The 15,346-nt window shown below is 47.5% G+C and overlaps 1 protein-coding gene across 1 annotated transcript in view; it reads right to left on the reverse strand.

Moving 5' to 3' along the window:
- plxna2 (plexin A2) overlaps window positions 1–14,762 on the reverse strand; it is a 188,233-nt gene extending 173,471 nt beyond the window's left edge. Inside the window, exon 1 of the mRNA XM_030369078.1 lies at window positions 13,911–14,762. The gene's annotated coding sequence lies outside the window, so the exon portion shown is untranslated. The remainder of the gene's footprint in view (window positions 1–13,910) is intronic.
- Window positions 14,763–15,346: the final 584 nt, after the last annotated feature.

The raw sequence follows: 15,346 nt of genomic DNA on the forward strand, positions 1-15,346 counted from the left end.
CTGATAGCCCTCATGATAGAACAGCATAGGATGGATGACAGGGAACCAGAGCTAGCTGGCTAGCTGGCTAGCTGGCTAGCTCAGCGCTGAAGTGCACATTCATGCCTTCCGGCCTGTTCCGTGTGAACCACTCACAGGACGGAGCGCTGGCCAGTACGGGGTGGAAAATCAGCAGCGCCCGGCTTCCTGTGACACCCAGCCCCGTAGGAGCAGCTTTTCCTCTGCATGTAAGGTCTCAGAGAGAGCGGTACATCATAGTTACTTATCTAAAGAGTAACACTTGTCTAACATGTCTAATGTATTTATGTGGTTACATAATGCCATTGGAATAACAGAGGTCAGGCACTTCTTTTGTCCATGGTCCATTTCCTTTTTTCTTTTTCTTTTCTAACCGCAAGAATGCAAGATATATAGCCCATATAACTGCTCAGAGACTTGCTAGCAGGCTATCGAAGACAGATTTGTCACACATCCCCTCCTCCCTTCCCTGCATGATGTGGGGGCTCGGGGCTGGAAGATGGGAAGGGCTTGGGGAGGGGGGGAGACGAGGGAGACGGGGTAGGTTTATGAATGTCATGACGACCTAGAGGGCTCGGGCAGAAACACAGTCTATGGGCAGAGTAGCTTCTGAGCCCTGCATTATTCACTTTAGATGGAGAGGTTGAAGTCTTGAGTGTGGACATAACGGCGGCGCCTTGTTCAAGCATTAGTATAGCCAGTCACGAGATAAGCATGCAGAACTGTGTTACTAGTCGCACGCAGGCCCCTAGGAAGGTAGTGAGAGAGAGAGTGAGAGAGAGAGAGCTTTTTGGGAATTATCGTAGACTATAATTTCCTGGGCTCTAACGTATTTAACATTAGAGGTGGAACATTACAGGTCATTACTAGCCTGTTGTGTTTGCTTTAGAGTCTAGACCCAGCTATCTGTTAGTCATTATTACCTGCTGGAGATATGGGCCAATACATGTACAGAAGTCTTACACAGTATGTGTGTGTGTGTGTGTGTGTGTGTGTGTGTGTGTGTGTGTGTGTGTGTGTGTGTGTGTGTGTGTGTGTGTGTGTGTGTGTGTCTGTGTCTGTGTCTGTGTCTGTGTGTGTGTGTGTGTGTGTGTGTGTGTGTGTGTGTGTGTGTGTGTGTGTGTGTTTTCCTGCGTGCTTGCGTGGGTGCGTGCGTTTGTGTGTGCTTATGTGTGTTTGTGGGAGACAGAGAGAGGTACTGTAGCAAACCCCCACACACACAACCACAAGAGCACACACACCAATCAACCACACCAGAAAAAGCCCCTGTGTTTAATCCCATGGGTCTATGAGAGCAGAGGCAGGAAAGAGATAGCTCTCCTGATTCTGTAGCTTCCATATCCTGAACACAGTGAGTATGTTCACTCTACCACAGCGTCGGTATTCTGGTATATCCAAATGTCACTTGTACCAACTTGTGTGTATATCTCTCTCAGAGCTATTTTCAACACCCTTGAATTTGAGTTTGAGTTCCTCATACTAGTAGACGCTATGTCTGAAATAGCTCACAACTCAAGATTGTAGTTTAGTCATTTTGCTACAATTATTAGGCACCAGACCCAGTGACTGCCGCAGCCCGGCAGTCAAAAGAGGGATGGGACCGCAGCATTTGGATGGTTATCAGGGCTATATTTTAACGCTGGTGTGAGATGAAAGAGTGTAACAAGGGCAGCACAGGGGACCTGCCAACATGGAAGCTGTCCTATCTGCTTTAGGAAGAAGCAGCACAACGACATCAACGGCTGCCTGGGCCTTCGGTAACACTAGCTGGTCATTCTTCTTCATACAATACTTGGAGTGCAGATCATGTAATATGCCAGGTGGGAAAACCTAAGCGGGGAGGGGATGGGGAGGGGATGGGGAGGGGGGGGCTCTAGGACCATGGGTATAATTGAGCAAACATGGGGGGGCCTATGGAGGCTCATCCAAACTAAACTCTCCCGTTGACTGTTGAAGTCAAGTGTGTACGTCCACACACACACCCACACACACACACGCACACACCCACACGCTGAGACCCACATAGATACGCACACATGCAAACACTCGCACACACACCCGCACACACACACGCACGTACACTCACATACTCAAACACTCAGAGACACACACACACACCCGCACATACACGAACACAAGCTCAAACACGCCTCCTGGAAAGCGGTTCATTTTGATCAAAGACTAATCTGTGCTGGAGAGATGATTAAAATTAGCATTGTTAAGGAAGTAAGGGAGACTGGGACTCGATCCCAGAGAGAGAGAGAGAGAGAGGCAATGGCCCAACTCAGGGACAGAGAGCGAGAGAGAAAAAGAGAGAGAGAGAGACATAGACTTAGAAAGGATCGAGGGAGAAAAAAGGAACCCCATCATCAAGAATGGGGGGTGACAGCAGTAAAAAGCCAGAGAACAGAGTAATAATGACTGAGAATAAATCACAGCAATTGAACTGAATTGTAGTTTATGGCTGACCACTATGACCAGGCCGAGCTCCCCCCCAACCCCCACCCCCCTGAAATACTGAGATTTCACTGTGGCGTTGCCTTTACATCACGCTAACCTTCCTGCACAACGAGGCTGTGTGGCTCCAATGCGCTCCACAACGCCATCAGGCCATACCGCCAAGGTCTGGGGATCAGTCTAGCACACGGCAAAGAACTGCCTCGCTTTCTTCAAATCGAGAGCCAAAACCAAAAACCTTTTAGTGATAAGCAGGCGGCAGCGGTGGCAGCGGTGGCGGACATGATGAAATTAATGCCTGTTCGCTTATAGAGTCAGTTTAAACACACAGCAACAAGCGCATGTAACCCTAGCAGCATTTGTGCCTCGCGCCACAATTACTTGGAATTTAAAGAAAGTGAAGGGGGAGGGGGGGGAGGTCTGCTGCTATAAAACATGGAGCTGAAGCTCAGCAGTCAATCTCTGAGCCAAACAAAACAGCACGGCTAGCCGCTGCCGCTTTCCCGCCTCAGACTGAATCGTTGGGCAAAACATATAATCACACTCCAGTGAGAAAGCGCAATAACAGGAAAGAAAGAAACGATAAAAATCGACTGCCTCGTGCCGTAGAGAACACGTAATGCTCTGAGGGTTAAAAGGGAAGGGAAAGAAGAAACTGAAAAAAAAAAGGCTTCATTCAGCATTTCATCAGCAGTGTAAACACAAGCAGCCAGGGAATGCAGACACGCTGAAGTGAACTAATTAGAGCGGGCGTTCGCTTGTTTCGCTTCGACTAACTCGGTCTAGCTCCGTCTGACTAGCGCTAGCAGGAGATAGTTTAGGAGGTTTATTTGGTTCAAATGGCTATTGGAGCATTCAACAACAGTGCCTTTGCATGCTAACTCATTCGTATTTTAATGGTGAACCTAAGCTACAGCAAAGCTACGGCCTCTTTCTACTCCAGGGTTCTCAGGGCAGGCCTTGCCCTCCGGTTCCTTCCTACCTCCCTCCCTCATTCCTTCCCTTTCCTCCACTGCTCCCTCCGCTCCTTCCTGTATGACTAAGTGGCATGCGAGACAATCACAGACCTCTGGCTTTCCTCTGTGTGTGTGTGTGTGTGTGTGTGTGTGTCTGGTTATTTTCTTTGTACCGCAGACTGTGGATGCCGTGCGTCAACACGCACACGATGCCGCTGGGGTCAGCCCGTTGAGTGCCACTCGCAGTGACCTCCTGGTGACCCCTGATGGTTCGGGGGAGGAGCTTAGCATGGCCTACACTACAGGAACCTGAGACGACAGTATATTCCCCTCGATCGCCCTTTCTTTCATCCATCCCACCACGTGGATTCCACTACTTGGTCATTAATTCAATCATAAGTGCAGAGAGTCGTATCATTTGGAGGATGTCGTGTCATCTCATTGAGATGAATTCTACATGAGTCATCACCTCGTCCAGTGCGGGGACGTTTAAAGGTGCTCTCTAATGCAGCTTGACGTCATAACCCCTCTATGTAATTCAATTGCTCCTCTTGCTCCTCCTCTCTACCTAATGAAGACCCCTTTACGGTTAATAGGTACAGGAAGAAACAACGCAGAATACTGGTATTGGGGACGCTGTTCAACACAAAGAGTAAATTAGGCATGAAATTACAATTAATAACCAGCCCCAAAGCAAGGAAAACAACAATGTCATACATAACAAAGAAATATTGATGTAATAATTTTGTAGGTCCTTTTGGTCGCTTTCCAGTGTGTTTGATTGGCGGCAATGGTAAGAAGTGTTGGGAAAGAAGCGGGCATGTTAATCTTGACGAATAGTGCCCAAGGGACCTACAGACACACTGCATATCTGCTCTCCTCATGAACAGGCTTCTGCCTTGTACTGTAAAAACACAGCAAAGCTAACACAGACATGCTTTATAAGACTCATCAACAAAGAGGCCTGGGCATGTTTGTGTGTCTGTATAGATATATGGATGTGTGTCTGTATGTTTTTGTGTCTTTGAGAGGGGGGGGGGGGGTTGTGAAAAACACAGCAGCCTGAGTTTGTTAGTATTTTGCATGTTGTCGACTAATGTCAGCCGGGCCTATGTCAACACTGGCACATTGCCCAACGGCTTCTACCTGTTTCAAACCGTTTCAGAAGCTCAGAAAAACCCATTGCGTTTGTCTAAAGGGGGCCAGGCTGCCGAACGACAGGTGAGTGGAAATTGGGTTCCAACGTCCCTCCAGCACACGTCACACAGTACATTCTCTTAACGTACCCCACCCTACGTGGTAACAGGGAAAAGAAAGAGCTGAGAGAAGCAAAGATGAGGTGACAGATCAGTGTGTGTGTGTGATTCGGTGTGATCTGAGCCGTTAATTGTCAGCTTTGAAGACTCGGATAGAAGAGGTCAAAACGAAAAAGTGTTACAAGAATAAACAAGAGTGATGGGCTAATTGTGCTCATCCGTTAGAGTATTCTTAACTTTTTCAGTTAACCGTCAAACCGTTTCTGTGTCGACTCGAGTGGAGCATTATTTTCCTGAGAAATACTCACTAAAAGGAATTGGAAACTTCAATCGAAGCTATTGTTTCAGAATTATATGCTGTATAGAAGTTGAATGCCTGCTACATGCTACCATGCATTCTAATAAAATGCTTCACTTTACAGGTCAACGTCTGCATAATCCATGTTCAAGTCTGGCAGGATCAGCCAAAGCAATACGAGGATCTTGCAAATCACTTTCAGCCTCTGTGAACAATGTTCCCACAATCTTTGACAAACGGAGGAAAACCACAAGCATAAATGTCCTGCTCTAATCAATGTTCCCCTCCGTAAGGGAGGATAAACAAACATGTTTGAGGGTAAATCCACCTCTGTGATCATGAGAAAGAAGTGAATTAGTGAACCTACCTTCTGTGTAGACCCTCCACTTTAGCAGCATTAGCCCCTACTGTAAATCCCCCAACTGTTGCAGATTAAGACATGAGAAGATGTTCATTCACTCCTTTCAAGCACAAACCTGCCCGGCTCCCCCCCCCCCCCCCCCCCCTCAGTCTCCCTCGGGCATGCAAACCTTTCATATTTGATCAACATCTCCATGGACAATACCGGGAATTCAAGTCTCCTGCCCCTGGACTCGGGGCTGTCACACTTAGCATAATTGTCTTGGAACCCCCTAGTTTGCTGCCGTCATTCTATTAAAAAACTACAGGATTAAGGCAGACAATGCCTTTGACATTGCCATTCAGCTTTGCATTATACATGATGCAGCACATTTCTTGAGAGATCATTTATTTGGCACAGCACAAGCAAAAATACATAGGTTGAACGTGTTCTTTGCGTCAAGCGCAGTCCTATTGAATGTGCCGCTGTCATGTTCCACGTTTAATTGGTTATAAAAGTGTCAGGAGGATGTCTTTCTCTCCCTACGAGAGAGCCTTCTGTTTTGCTGAGCTAAAGCATTGTTTCCTTGTTACCAGCAAAAGGGCACACTAGGAAGCAGACGCGGGGAAATACACACAACTAACTTCCCAGCGCAATGGATTTATCTTGATCATGTTTGGCAAGACAGGAACAAATATCAGCTTTTTGTGTGGGGCACAATGTTACAGAGAGCCTAGTTTGGTTTATTTATTATTAACAGCGGCCATTAAGAGATAACTTTATCTAAGTCAGACACGAGTGACTGGAAGAGTTCCCCTATTTTTTCTGACATGGTTTTCTAGTTCCACATGGCTCATGGGAAGAGAGGAAAAGTCACAAGGTTCAGGTCTGTGTCACTCTGCAAAAAACTGCAAAACATAAAATAACAAGTCTGTAAGTGCTCTTTGCCATTCCCCGAAATGTAGTCAAGAAAACCAGTGCACAGCCCAGAATTAGTGAGAGCTTCCCGTTTTTGTTAATACCTCCTATCCCCATTTGCACACCATGCGTTCATGCATAAACATGAAATGCAGTAATTTCGCCTTATCTGGACACAGTGGCAAATTCAAAGGAAGTAACACCAGACAATATATTTTTTTACATAAAAGCCATTTCCCAAATACCCACATTCACAAACCTTGTATACCCATAATTTCTAAACGTGCCAGTAAAAAAAAAAAAGAAGTCTTAATTGCGTTGGAAGCAGCTGAATTATTCAGGAGGCAGTTAACCCTAATGCAGGGTTCAAATGTAGAAAGACAAGACACTACAGCCGACACTATGATGAAGAACCAGATTTTAAAAAAGTACTTTCATCGTCTTTCATCATCTGCTTATTCCAGTGTATCTCTTGTCTACAACGGTGTTTATCAGAGGATGCATGTCCAGATGCATGTGGAACAGAGGGAGTTGGAATGCATCTCTGCCTCTCTTTTCAACTGAACCGTGGGGCTGTGTGGAGGTCGTCCCTCCCAATGAGGGGAGAGGCGTTCTGAAGCCAGATAAGGCCGCGGCTGACTAGAGAATAGTAACAATGTGGACGTTCTTGATGCAGGTGGCTACATGTCAATGAGCCGGTGCGAGCAACAGGACCAGGCAAGGGGAAATAAGGGGCTGAGCGCTGACTCAAAACCCCAGACCACACCGCCAGGCAGCAGGCACCAATTGAGAGGGAAGGCAAAACAGACTGTTAAAAGAGGAATTTAGTTAATGCAAATACATTGTCCCAGTTGGCTGTGCTCCATACCTGTGACTGACTACACTCTTTAAGTCCTATAGGAGAAAGGCAGTGCTTTTGAAAAAGTGAGCTCATGGCTGTCACAGGCTAGGAGTGCTGGTTGTTATCGCGGAGAGACAAAGCTGCCCTTGGCGATGCTTCTAAGCGGCACATGAGCAGACTAGACAAGTAATGCCTTTGCCCCTTGTCGGTTGTAACCATGGCGACCATGGCAGGAGGAGGCATCTGCATCACCAGGGGGCGGTGTATGCAGCGAGACATGTTTGAATGTTTGTGGTTGCCCTAGATGTTTACCATGAATTGGCAGGCCCTCACAAAAGGACACTCGGACACCAATGTGCGCAAACACACACACTCACACACACACACACACACACGTGCAATCACACACTATACATATGCAGAATAGGCATAGGGAACCTAGCACCCGGACAAAGAAAGCAACATGCAACCGGCACTTCAACAAAAATTGCATTTGATGCACCCGCTCAAAGACACGTATCTACCACCACACAAAACCCATGGTCATCTGGCAGAGACAGCTGCCCCCTGGCATCTGAAGCAGGTTCCCCCTCCTCCTCTTCCCCCCTCTCAACCGCGTCCTTTTGTTGCTCACTTATTGTCAACTTCCCCTCGCACAAAAAAACCCATATCCAACCATGACACCAGCTAATTGATTATTGATGGTGCCAGGCTAAACTGACTTACATTCAGAGGGCTGTAAAAGAAGGGAAAGCGGTGTAGAGACAATGCACTTCACTTCTTTCATGAGGACAAAATAAGTCAGGGCATTTGAATGTAAAGCTCTTGGTCTTCCCCGCGCTTCCCTGTTTCTTTATGTCTCTTGTATTGTTGCGGTTGCTTTGCTAAGCCCTTTAGGCCGTTTCAAACAGGGCAGTAGGGGTTGTAGTTAAAGAGTTCTGGGGGGCGAGGCCAATTGAGTCAACACATTTTGCCACCAAAACCGCCATAATAAAAAGGTTGTGAGGGAATAGCATCAGAAAGCCTCACAGCACGCTGGTCTGACAGGCTGACATCCAACCGGCATGGAAATCAGCAGAAAACAAACAAACAAACAACACAGCCAGACGTGTTATTCCGTTGTGCCCGGTGCCAGGACGGCCGCCGTTATCGGTGCCATCGCGTAATTTAGTTACACGTGGCAACGGATAGCACAGGCCTGTGACAGCAGGCATCAGATAAGGAGGGAGGGTGTCTGAGCAGGGGGAATGCGGGTATGAATGTCTAAACAGTCCCCGTGGGGGAGGGACGGCGGGGGCTGACGACTGTGACGGAAGGATTGAGATGCTTGGAAGGAAGAGGCGAAGGATCCAGTCCGACGGAAGCGCGTCATGACGACAGTTCCATTAACATCTTGATAAAGGCTTCCCGGCCCTGGAGGGCCCTCATGAGGAGGCCGCATTCCAGCTCCTCTCTTCTAGGCGTCGTCGTCCTCCTCATCCTCTCCTGTCTCCTCTCAAGGCAACATTTAAGATTTGCCCAGTGGGGCAGTGTGACACCCCCCTAGCTGCCATGCTCCAGTAAATTCCTTTAGTTTAGGCCTCTCTATATTTGTCTCTCCCGGTTTCTCTCTCTCTCATTCTCTGCGTCTCTCTGGCTCATCAGCCGTTTACTGTCCATTTCTCCATCTGTTGGATTGAGCGGTCAGACAAAGGGTTTTGTTTCAGCAAACTGCCAGGCATCGGCTGGGGGGGAGGAGGGGGTGAGAGTGAGAGGGTGCAGAGGAGTTCATCGGTAGCCCACTGCCGTCCACAGTGAGGAGGACAGGACCCGTCAGGGTCTGGTGCCGCCCAGCAGAGGACAACGCTTACGTTCCACCCCCTGTCCGTTCTTATGAGCGGAGAGTGGCGGGAGGAGACCGGCTGGAGGAGGCCAGCTGGGACGCACATGCTTTCACATTCTCTAGCACACAAAGAACGGTCAATACATCAGGAGGGGGGCCGGTGTCCTGGCCCAAGTGGTCGGACAAACCCACGTATTGCCTTGCGTGTGTTAGACGGGGAGGAAGGGAGATCTGTTGCACCAGAGTGCTTTTCCTGCCCTGAAAATATAACATTTAGCTTTGAGGTACTGTATAGTGCTGAAAATTGTAATACAGGGGAGTGTCATTGATTTTTGCCCTCTGTGATGTGTGTTGCTCATACCGAGAAAGCAGCTACTTAACAATGTAGTGGCCTGTAGCCATCAATTTGAAATGGTTTCAACGATTCAGTAATTCACTGAAGGCTACACACACACAACCACTCAAGATGATGAAAGTGGCAATAGCAGGCATGGCTGGACAATTAAACGTAGCCCCTGTGGCCTCTTATGTATACAATTTAACATATAGAATTTTCTTTGCATTAGCCAATCAAAGGATTTCACTGTAGTGCATTGTGATGCTTATGAGCTTGATCTAGGCAACAACGTAATTCATAGCAGCATATTAATAGGCTTTATGTAGATGACTCCACAAAGCTGATTAGTGGGAACAGGTACAGGTACATCCCCCCCTGCTGGCCCAACAGAAGCCCGCCCTGCTTCTGATATGTGACACATGCTGGAAGTAAACCTGTTCCTCACAAGAACAGCTAGCTGTCCATGGCTGAATTGCGCTGGGTGTCGCAAAATAAACTATGAGGGATACTCCCCCCCCCCCCTCCTCTAACACTAACCCCGCGGTCACTGCCCATAACAGTCATGACACCGACTTGAACCGACTTTCAATGGGCTAATTAGCTGGCCCTTAGTCCAATCAGACCACTGGAATGAAACCAACACCTCTCCGTCACCCCGCCCACTTGTTTAGTTATTATCTATAGGAGAGCGAGCAGACCTAGAGGCACTGGGTGTATGGGAGAGAGCGAAAGAGAGAGAGAGAGGGAGCGGGCGGTTTAATGAGTGTGATAAGTAGAGAGATGGTTGAGCTCCTCCACTAGGTTGAGACGACTGTTTTCAGACTAAATGTTCCCCCTGGCTAAACCCCGCTTGATCAATGTCACGGCTGAATCCAATTCCCCCCCCCCACCAATGTCAATTCTCACACGCAAGCTCACCCTCCGAGGCTAAGCACACTGACTGACACATGCACACACACAGCCACATGACATAGCTGGGTGAGTGGAACGCGTGTGTGTGTGTGTGTGTGTGCGTGGGTCAAGGAGATTCAGATCTCTGTTGTGACAGCTGGACGGTTGAGAGGTTCAGATAAACAGCCCACAGTGAGGAAAGACGGGAGGGGAATTGCATTAAAACAAACACTCACAGGCTGTTTGTACACTCAGGCAGATAGGAAACAGCAGAGGGGGTGGAGGGGGGCTGACGGCTATGAGATTCATTGAACGCACAAAGAGTGGCATTATCTATCTGTGTATTTCTGTGTGTGTAATACTGTGTATAGTGGTGTCCATTGGAATTTGTTACGCAAACGTGCATGTGTGTTCGTTTATGGCTGTGTGAGTGTGTGTGTCCGGCTGTGTGAGTGTGTGTGCGGGGCTGTGTGAGTGTGTGTGTGCGGGGCTGTGTGAGTGTGTGTGTGCGGGGCTTTGTGAGTGTGTGTGCGGGGCTGTGTGAGTGTGTGTGTGCGGGGCTGTCTGAGTGTGTGTGTGCGGGGCTGTGTGAATGTGTGTGTGCGGGGCTGTGTGAGTGTGTGTGCAGGAATGTGTGAGTGTGTGTGTGCGGGGATGTGTGTGTGGTTGTGTGTGTGTGCGGGGATGTGTGATTGTGTGTGTACGGGGCTGTGTGAGTGTGTGTGTGCGGGGCTGTGTGAGTGTGTGTGTGCGGGGATGTGTGAGTGTGTGTGTGCGGGGATGTGTGAGGGTGTGTGTGCAGGGATGTGTGTGTGTGTGCGAGGACGTGTGAGTGTGTGTGTGCGGGACTGTGTGAGTGTGTGTGTCGGGTTGTATGAGTGTGTGAGTTGGAGAGAATCGCAAAGTTGTAGAGAAAAGGGAGAGAGAGAGGGAGACAGTTGGGATGAGACTGCGTGTGATGTGTGTGCGTTTGTGTGTGTGGGGGGGGGGGGGTCATGGGAGGCATTTGTGGGTACTTGCTCTAAGGAGAGAGGGAGACGCGTCCTGCCGAATGCACAGCCACCGCGTGCACTGTTCACTCATTAGGAAATAGGTCATGGATTCCGCCTGCATGCATAGCAACTTGTCAAAATCTCTCACGTTAAACAAGGGGTGAGTCTGGAGCCTCAGGGATGTGTGTGTGTGTGTGTGTGTGTGTGTGTGTGTGTGTGTGTGTGTGTGTGTGTGTGTGTGTGTGTGTGTGTGTGTGTGTGTGTGTGTGTGTGTGTGTGTGTGTCTGTGCGTGTGTGTGCCTGTGTGTGCTGTGTGTGTGTGTGTGTGTGTGTGTGTGTGTGTGTGTGTGTGTGTGTGTGTGTGTGTGTGTGTGTGTGTGTGTGTGTGTTTAACTCTTTGAGTGTGTGGGTGTGAGTGTGGGTGTGTTTAACTCTTTGAGTGTGTGTGTGTGAGTGTGGGTGTGCCGGTACTGACACAGCAAACCCCCCCCCCCCCCCCCCCCCGCTTCATTGAGAGAAAGTGGTGAGGTAAGACATGATGATCATACTGGGGACTTGTAAAAGGCAAGGGGAGAGGAGGGTTGGTAGCCAACCAAGTTATTTTTTTTATCGACAGAGGACGCTCTTGTGCCACACTCTCCAGTCAGTGTGTGTGTCTGCTGTTGTTTTTGTGACTGCGGTGTGTTTGTGTGTTTGTGGTGAGTGTTTGGGTGTGTTTGTGGGTGTGTGAATGATGGGAATGCAGGAGGTCATAATGCTCATATAAAGTTCAAATAAAAGACAACTTCAAATTGTGTCTTTTCCATCCCCGGCAATTCAATGGTTAATGGACACATCATTCCATCTGGACACAGAGAGCAGTGGGCTCAGTGTCAAACGACTTGCAGGCCTAACTCAATTAAACAAAATACTGCTGTAGTTGCCATGCAAATAGGCTGGAAATAAAGAGGGCTGATGGCGATGGTGATGGTGGCTGTGGTGATGGTGGTTTAGACCGAGGAACACCCAGCCTCCCGTCAGACGCTGCTGGATGGAAGTTTGTCGGACTGCATCTCCTCAAAGGGCCTTTGAAGTACGGTAAAGCAGCAGAATAGCTAATCTTTAACTCATATTCTCCACTGGTCCGAAACTGGAGTCATTCCACTGCTTTCTGAAATAATATTCAATTTCTGAAACCACTTTCAAAATACCTGATACACCTGGCTGCTTTTAATCTTATAATCAGGTAGATGGTGACAATTCATATAGACAATCTGCCTCAATAGAGGAAGAAAACGAATTGATAGAAATCAAGACTTCTAGACACGTTTAACTGAACTCAAAGCGATCTAATAGAATTGTCCACAATAGTCCACAAAATTGCCCTTTCGTGGCCAACTGGGTCCGACACACTGATTGCAAGGCTGTAGCCCTATCTATCAGTGTATGGCTTTTCATTAAACTGGAGTTAATTAGGTGAGCATAATCAGTATGTGATCATCAAACCGAGCTGAGTGCCGGTTTGTTCTACCAAGGCAGCAATTTTCACCCTGGCGAGTGGTGGCTGCTTTGCCTTTCAGGGGTCAAGCGGATGTTTCGCTATGGAGACGGATATTAAAATAATGATGTGAGAAGGTCATGCTACTGATACACAGGTTTTACCAAAAAAGAAACTGGGGTTTGATTGCACGGTCCGGGGAATTAATATGCTCTCCGTCAGCCATGGCTGCAGATTGCAAGTTATTTTCATGCAAATGCAAAGCAATTTTCTACTTAAGGCAGCATCTATTTTCTTTGGAGTGGTCTAACTGCATAATATGCGCTTGACGTGCGCTGGCATTGAGGCAAAGACGTGTGAGTGCATCTGCTGGTCGACAGACGAGTTACTAAAAGGAGAGTTGGAAATCTTATATGATTGAGGCTAAGCCACATATTTTTTGTATTTTGCTATATTTCCAGGTACCTAATGAACATAATTGCTTCGATTCTTGCAATAGAGAGAAAGTATATTTAAACTTCAAAATAGTGTTTGGCAGCTTTGACCTTTTCGACACAGGACAAGTCTGAACATTCTGGACGGTTCAAGCGCATTCAAATATTAATATCAAATAAATAAAAAATCACTTGTTGCAATGTCACTGGTTATAACACCATCGGTCTGTCACGGTTATTATCTCCGATATAGAGCCTGCACGTATGTGGTGCACAGATCTTTAGGTTCCCAGTGATTTTCAAAAAGGCAAAATGATTGGGATATTTACTGCTATTGACAATAGGCCTATGTTACAGTCAAGCGAGTATAGCACCAATGTATTTGTCAAACTAAACATTCACCCCCATTGAACAATTTTCAAATATGTCACAACGCTTAGCGTGATTGAGTATTTATTGGTGGTTCTATTAAAATTATGGCATTAAAAAAAAGGCTACAATGGCCAGAAAAATTCAACACTGTTTTTCAGTAGGACAAAAATCACAAATGACTGGATCGAAAGAATTGGGTTTGATTTGAATAATCATACATTAAATAACGCGAATTACAAACTACACAATGGGATTGCGGTAAAGAGCCACAACCACAAATAATCCTCCACAATATGTGCTGCTTTCTCTGCTGACAACCCCGGCCCCATAAACGATGCCCCTTCATCAGCTGGTCCTCCGCAGTGGAAGGCTTCCCTAAATCATCCCTTACACACAATCCATTAGGGCTACTAGCAGGGCTACTCCATCATTGGAGTATTTAAATAAAGCAAAACCCAGGGTAGGTGGGTGGTTACTGTACAACAACCGTTTCGACCTTACCTCTTATTTCCAGCTGGGTTTCTGAGTAATTCCCTCCAGCGTGGCTGCTACAGAAACTGATGCTCAGATCCAGAGGACGAAAGTCTGGCACCACGATGTTCCTCACAGATGCTGAAGATGTAGAAGATGTAGTTCCCTTTCAATTCCTAGAAAAATGCGATATTATACCCTTAAGCGAGCTGCTCGTGCGGCGGCGGCGTTTCATTCATGCAGCCTGCACCCTGTTCCCTCGGCTGTCACTCCACCACAACTACGCGGAGTTATATACAATAATTAATCATCTACGTCCGGTCATTGAGCGCTTAACTTCGAGAGACTCTGACGTCTGGAAACCGACCCGTCTACCTCAGTTCCTCACGCAACAACGTTGTGCCGATGCGACGCACATTCCTTCAGTAGTTCCCCCAGAAGAAAAGCCTCTCTCAGCTACTCTACAACCTGAATGTCTGTGCGTCTGGCTGGCTGTCCGCGGTCCGGTGTTGTGATTCACGAGGTTGGTTCAAAACGAGCACCCCGCCTTCTTCTCACAGGGCTGCCGAGACTGACAGCTTTGTGGCGCTAAACCCGCAAGTACCACCACCGTGTACAGTAGTGCAGACTACCGCCCGCACATGCTACTACAGTTCGGGTTTAGAGCCAGCCCCCTCCCGCTCTCTGCCTAAACCGTCGCCGCTCGTACTTTTAAATTAAAGTGCCAGTGAACCCCAAACCATTTCTGTTTAAAGTTGTAATTCTGTCTTCTATGGTCACGTCAGAACAATGAGGGCCTAGGCTGGTGTTACCTTTTGTCAAAGTTGCAAAAGTAATACGGTGATTTTGATGTGAAATTCGTCGTATTTACCAGTCTCCGCCAAGCCGTTGGACTCGGTCGAGAAATACTCAGGTGCCGTTATGATAATGACGTCACGACGAAGGTACAAGAGACAGCGAGGGGGCGCGTGCCACGCTGCGCGCGGACGTGCGGACCTCAGTCCATCAAAGACACAGGGCTGAGCTACTTGGACACAAGTTTAACCATTTCACATAGAACCTCGCTCATCATAACGCTCATACTCATACAACGACTCGTAGCTGAAACAAACATGTATAACGAATTGCCCTGACTTGAGTGGTAACCATGGGGATAACACCTGTATGGGTCGATGGGTAACACGCCCTCTGTCCAAACGCAATTAAACAAACCAACAGTTGAAAAAGGGGGTTAGCTTACACCTTAAAGATAAATTCATATTTTGCTAATATTTATTCTGAACTAGTATATCATATTGGCCTGTGCATGTGTTTGTTTAATGTTAAAATGATTATATATCATTTTTATCAATTGGTATCAAGCACAATCCAACTTAAGGGCAGCCAATGGTAGGCTCTGATGTTACAGAAGAGAACGGCGACGAAATTAGATGTAGGGCCTACCGGGAAGATGTCATTAAACAGGC

The sequence above is a fragment of the Gadus morhua genome, chromosome 1 (genome assembly GCF_902167405.1).
Source record: "Gadus morhua chromosome 1, gadMor3.0, whole genome shotgun sequence".
Classification (NCBI taxonomy): Eukaryota; Metazoa; Chordata; class Actinopteri; order Gadiformes; family Gadidae; genus Gadus; species Gadus morhua.